The sequence below is a fragment of the Phyllopteryx taeniolatus genome, chromosome 1 (assembly GCF_024500385.1).
Source record: "Phyllopteryx taeniolatus isolate TA_2022b chromosome 1, UOR_Ptae_1.2, whole genome shotgun sequence".
Lineage (NCBI taxonomy): Eukaryota > Metazoa > Chordata > Actinopteri > Syngnathiformes > Syngnathidae > Phyllopteryx > Phyllopteryx taeniolatus.
Window position 1 is genome coordinate 11802499 of NC_084502.1, and position 6981 is coordinate 11809479.

Below are 6981 nucleotides of genomic sequence, written 5' to 3' on the forward strand. Positions count from 1 at the left end.
TCAATGGCAGAAAGCAGAGTAAAACTGAAAAGGGAGAGGAAGGGTAGGACAGGGGGAGGCAGTGCGGATGGACGAAGGAAGGATGAAGGAGGAAGTTGCTGGTGGATCGGTTTGATTTTTGCATTAAAGAATGACATAATCAATCAATCGATCAAATTTTATTCATATGGCACCCGTCCGGTAGGTGGCGGTAATGTACCTGAATGCTGGTTGCCATCCCACATCGAAATGAAACAGCAAGGACAAGAAGCAGAAGGCAAAAAAGAGCGGAGTATGTCGCCACCTAGCGGCTACAAGTGTAACAGGGTTAGTTGGGTGCAATGAACGTGTTCGATTAAACAGGCCCAAATTTCACAGTGACTAAGTCCATTTGTGAAGTAAATTCAGACAAGATCATCATAATTTCTCTCATCATACTTTATGTTGATTTTTTGGGTTGGTGTACCATGCGTTGTCTTAATCATTGTTGGGAAACACAGCATTAAACAATAATTTGATGAAGAAGGAAAACAATGCAAAATTAAGGCAGTAAATATTCCAGGAATGGAGATAATGATAAAGATTAAGCAAACTAAAGAACACAGTAAGTAGAGTGTGGCCTGTCAAGTCGCAAGCTTGCATTTGATGTGTTTTTGACATGAATACCTGCAAACCAATGGTCAAGTGTGGGCAACCGATGTGGCCCACAAGAGCATTTGCCATGTGATTCGGACACCAAATAAAACCTTTAGAGGAACTGTTGCAATAAATGTCACAATCCAGAAAATTCAATTGGTGGCAGGTGTGTGTGGCCTCCCATTGAACGTGAGTTTGCACGTGATCTGTTACTTCTGAACAAGCCATGTGCCAGTTAGAAGAGGGACTGTATCCTTGTGGAAAAAGATTTATTTTTATATATTTTACTTAAACTTTATTTAATCAGGTAAAAGAGCAGTTTAAACAGAACATCTCGTTTGCAATAGTGACCTGGCCAAGAAGACGTCAAGTCCAAGTCAATCACATTCAAGTTTATTTCAGTTGTTTGTTTTCACCTCCCCTCTCAAAAAGATCCAAAAGTTGAGTTGTACAAATTCTAGGTCACTTAAATGGTGAAACAAGTTTTAAAATGATTTCTCTTGGTCAAAATTCTTTTACATCACAAAAAATGGCATTTGAACAGGTGTGTGTATACTTTTTCTATCCACAGCACCCTTGTTCCTGCTTTTGTAATCTGTAATCTAAATTTAGCAGTTAATCACCGTTAGCGACCATACTGACTGGTCTGTACTGTATACTACAAGCCCAATTCCAATGAAGTTGGGACGTTGTGTTAAACATAAATGAAAACAGAATACAATGATTTGCAAATCATGTTCAACCTATATTTAATTGAATACACTACAAAGACAAGATATTTAATGTTCAAACTGATAAACTTTATTGTTTTTAGCAAATAATTGTTAACTTAGAATTTTATGGCTGCAACAAGTTCCCAAAAAGTTTTGACAGGGTCATGTTTACCACTGTTTTACATCACCTTTTCTTTTAAAAACATTCAATAAACGTTTGGGAACTGAGGACACTAATTGTTGAAGCTTTGTGGGGGGAATTCTTTCCCATTCTTGCTTGATTTACAGCTTCACCTGTTCAACAGTCCGGGGTCTCCGTTGTCGTATTTTACGCTTCATAATGCGCCACACATTTTCAATAGGAGACAGATCTGGACTGCAGGCAGGCCAGTCTAGTACCCGCACTCTTTTACTATCAATCCACGCTGTTGTAACACGTGTAGAATGCGGTTTGGCATTGTCTTGCTGAAATAAGATGGGGCGTCCATGAAAAAGACGTTGCTTGGATGGCAGCATATGTTTCTCCAAAACCTGTATGTACCTTTCAGCATTAATGGTGCCTTCACAGATGTGTAAGTTACCCTTGCCATTGGCACTAACACAGCCCTATACCATCACAGATGCTGGCTTTTGAACTTTGCGTCGATAAAAGTCCAGATGGTTCTTTTCCTCTTTGGCGCAGAGGACATGACGTCCACAATTTCCCAAAACAATTTGAAATGTGGACTCGTCGGACCACAGAACACTTTTCTACTTTGCATCAATCCATCTTAGATGAGCTTGGGCCCAGAGAAGCCGGCAGCGTTTCTGGGTGTTGTTGATAAATGGCTTTTGCTTTGCATAGTAAAGTTTCAAGTTGCACTTACGGATGTAGCGCCGAACTGTATTTACTGACATTGGTTTTCTGAAGTGTTCCTGAGCCCATGTGGTGATATCCTTTACACATTGATGTCGGTTTTTGATGCAGGGCCGCCTGAGGGATCGAAGGTCATGGTCATTCAATGTTGGTTTTCGCCTTGCCGCTTACATGCAGTGATTTCTCCAGATTCTCTGAACCTTTTGATGATGTTATGGACCGTAGATGATGAAATTCCTAAACGCCTTGCAATTGTACGTTGAGGAACATTGTCCTTAAACTGTTCGACTATTTTCTCACGCACTTGTTCACAAAGAGGTGAACCTCGCCCCATCTTTGCTTGTGAATGACTGAGCAATTCAGGGAAGCTCCTTTAATACCCAATCATGGCACCCACCTGTTCCCAATCAGCCTGTTCACCTGTGGGATGTTCCAAACAGGTGTTTGATGAGCATTCCTCAACTTTCTCAGTCTTTTTTGCCACCTGTCCCAGCTTTTTTGGAACGTGTTGCATCCATAAAATTCTAAGTTAATGATTATTTGCTAAAAACAATAAAGTTTATCAGTTTTAACATTAAATACCTTGTCTTTGTAGTGTATTCAATTAAATATAGGTTAAACATGATTTGCAAATCATTGTATTCTGTTTTTATTTATGTTTAACACAACATCCCAACTTCATTGGACTTGGGGTTGTACATAAGAATTGTGACTGGCAGGCGTCAGCCATTCCAATAGTAACACTTTGGAAATAGGACAACATGAGTTATGAGGATGTCATGGACGGGTATGATTGGCCAGTTGGCTGCACGAGCCAATGGGGACCAAGCTTCACCAAGTAGGTTTCCACGGTAGCACAGCGGGGAGATTCATTCATTCATTGAAAAGAGGCATTGCCATTTTAAACTGTGTCAGTCGTACATGATGTTGTCTTGATCATTTTTTTATTGTTATTCTTGTACAAAAAAAAAAAAAAAGAAAAGAATCAACATAAAAGATGGCAGTAACACTATCAGAACCATGTTGTATCACTAAAGTTGTCAATATGTATATGAATTATGAATACACTTAAAATGCTTCAACTATGCTTTTCATTTTGCTGGAACATTTTATTCTACTCTGAGTAATATTCATGCTCAATTGATTGTTAATTTTTAAATATTTTTAAAGGGGTGGAAGAATCTCTGAAGTTCTGTTTCTGTGCAAGTGTTGTATTTAAGCAGAAAAATGCCCGCAACTCATGTTCAACCTATATTTAATTGACTACACCACAAAGACAAGATATTTCATGTTCAAACTGATAAACGTTATTGTTTTTAGCAAAAAATCATGAACTTTGAATTTTATGGCTGCAACACGTTCCAAAAAAGCTGGGACAGGGTCATGTTTACCACTGTGTTACATCACCTTTTCTTTTAACAACATTCAATAAATGTTTGGGAACTGAGGACACTCATTGTTGAAGCTTTGTACGTGGAATTCTTTCCCATTCTTGCTCGATGTACAGCTTCAGCTGTTCAACAGTCCGGGGTCTCCGTTGCCGTATTTTACGCTTCATAATGCACCACACATTTTCAATGGGAGACGGGTCTGGACTGCAGGCAGGCCAGTCTAGCACCCGCACTCTTTTACTATGAAGCCACGCTGTTGTAACACGTGCAGAATGTGGTTTGGCATTGTCTTGCTGAAATAAGATGGGGCGTCCATGAAAAAGACGTTGCTTGGATGGCAGCATATGTTTCTCCAAAACCTGTATGTACCTTTCACCATGAATGGTGCCTTCACAGATGTGTAAGTTACCCATGCCATTGGCACTAACACAGCCCCATACCATCACAGGTGCTGGCTTTGGAACTTTGCGTCCATAACAGTCCGGATGGTTCTTTTCCTCTTTGGCCCGGAGGACACGACATCCACAATTTCCCAAAACAATTTGAAATGTGGACTCGTCGGACCACAGAACACTTTTCCACTTTGCATCGGTCCATCTTAGATGAGCTCGGGCCCAGAGAAGCCGGCGGCGTTTCTGGGTGTTGTTGATAAATGGCTTTTGCTTTGCATAGTAGAGTTTCAAGTTGCACTTACGGATGTAGCGCCGAACTGTATTTACTGACATTGGTTTTCTGAAGTGTTCCTGAGCCCATGTGGTGATATCCTTTACACATTGATGTCGGTTTTTGATGCAGGGCCGCCTGAGGGATCGAAGGTCACGGGCACTCAATGTTGGTTTTGGGCCTTGCCTCTTACATGCAGTGATTTCTCCAGATTCTCTGAACCTTTTGATGAGATTATGGACCGTAGATGATGAAATCCCTAAATTCCTTGCAATTGGTTGTTGAGCATCATTGTCCTTAAACTGTTCGACTATTTTCTCACGCACTTGTTCACAAAGAGGTGAACCTCGCCCCATCTTTGCTTGTGAATGACTGAGCAATTCAGGGAAGCTCCTTTTCTACCCAATCATGGCACCCACCTGTTCCCAATGTTCACCTGTGGGACGTTCCAAACACGTGTTTGATGAGCATTCCTCAACTTACTCACTCTTTTTTGCCACCTGTCCCAGCTTTTTCGGAACGTGTTGAAGCCATAACATTCGAAGTTCATGATTATTTGCTAAAAACAATCAAGTTGATCAGTTTGAACATTAAATATATTGTGTTTGTAATGTATTAAATGAAATATAGGTCAAGATAGGTGTATTCTGTTTTTAATTATGTTTATCACAACGTCCCAACTTGATTGGAATCGGGGTTGTATATGGCCACTGGCCACATTTGCTTACTATCTTATGATGACCTGAGAATTACATTGCTGAATACAATTCAACACTTATAACCAGTACGGCTTAAAGACGGAATTAGCATACAAGGGAAGCACAAATCCTAAATAACTAATAAGTTTTCATTGGTCTTATCTCATGAACCTTCCTGTCTTTCAGCCAATGGAGCAACTGATGACGCAGATGATGGGCTGGCGGCCTCTTGCCCCCGTCCCTCCACAACTTTCACGTCCTTCGTGGATTCATAAATCCCGTCACGTGCAATCCCATTCATGCTTTGTGTAACTTATTTTCCAATGAAATATATAAACAAACACAATATATTGTTACTTTACTGTTCCATTCATGGTCAAAGTAGACAGTTATCCTAAAGGTCTGTCAGTCTGCATTTAGAAGAGGCTGATGTTCCTGTCCAGTCAACCGCTTTATCACTCCAGGGACGTTGAATGCATCATCATCTTCAGCTGTTACATCTGGAGAAAATTGAAATTAAGACTGTGGGACGCAAAAAGAAAGAGATGTGATATTACTTGACGGTAGGTTGATGGAGATCTTAGCGGGGGCAGTTGATGGGGGGAGATGAAGTATTCTAGTATTATTTGTTGATGCTGGGCTCACCAGTTATAGGTCCAGGACCTTTGTTACGTTATTGGCCGGTTATTACGTTATGTGCTTCTACAGGCCTTTAAAATCCTCCGTAATCAACAAGAAAGCCATTGATGATTAAAGCACATAATCAATTATATGGCGCTTCTCACCAATAATTAGGGCTCGATCTCGCCCTCTAAATCCAGCGTTGACTGTAACAAATGATTTCCGAATCAGGAATCGAGTCATTACTTTTTGGACTATTCTGAAATAAATTCATGTCTCTCAGTATCTATTGAACCGGAAGGAGAGTACGCTGGCAGCATGTTTTGACTGCTGCTTCTCCCTCCGCAAAAGTTGTGCTTTTTTTTGTTTACAATGTCTTTCTTCAAGCTCGGGCGCAACACCTGGGTTGGTTTTGTGCCGTGGAATGCATAACTCCACGCCGGCTGGGACCATTTGCCTCCTCTCTAGCCAGCTAGCTCTAATCATCTGTGCTGGATCCCGCTCAACTTTCTCGCATTCATTTTGCCGCGCTCGCCGTCCCCCAAACCCGGGCCGGCTTCGGTCGCGGCGCTGGCTAGCGGACGCCTTCCGACGCAGAGATCGGCGTCTCGGCGCAGGGCTACGTCTATTTCCATCTGTGAGCCATCATCAACTGCGAGAACAAACAACTGTACGACTGCCCGCGAGTGCAGAGACTACGGGCGGTAAGTCTAAATGGCGCCAGCCGTAAACACAAATGCAGCGTGGCAGCAGTTGCACCTCTTGTCAAAAAAGTACAAAGTAAGAGGTATGATAATCTGAGATTCATTGTAATTCAAGTCTGAAAATTCTCATTCTACGACTGCTTTTCTACATCCATTCGTCAACGGCCCGACCGATAATCTTGCGTTTGTGCTATTTAATGTCAGTTTTTAGGGCAAGTGACGGCGTTTGAAACGTCGCGCTCATTTTGAAGCGTTGACTTGGAGAAACGCTCTCACTTTCGACCAGTACCTGCTTACTCGTGGATAAGTTCAAGTCAAACTTGGCAGCCAATCGGAGAAGGGCTTCCCAGAGAAGCAGACTAAACCAATGGGTCCGGGAGACCTGTTAGGAAATAGGCAAGCTTTTCTGTTTGACTTCAATATGAAAGCAGTTTTTCACCAGATTTTCCATAGGCGGTATCACACAAAAACCTTCCCCCAAAAGGCCTTTTGTCCAACCCCAAAAAACTCCATTTCTCTTCTTGTGCTCAGCTTGAAGCGGCCGCTCCAAACACACTCCACATTTGGGCAGACAGTCATTTCTGGCTCATCCTGTCACATTGCTAATTCCAGTGGTTTGGGAGTCGGGAATGATCAATCAATCATTTCCTCATTCCCTACTCAATAATCACGAGAAAGGGAATACAGGGAACTATCTAGGAGGTCCGCAAGTTGAAGCGG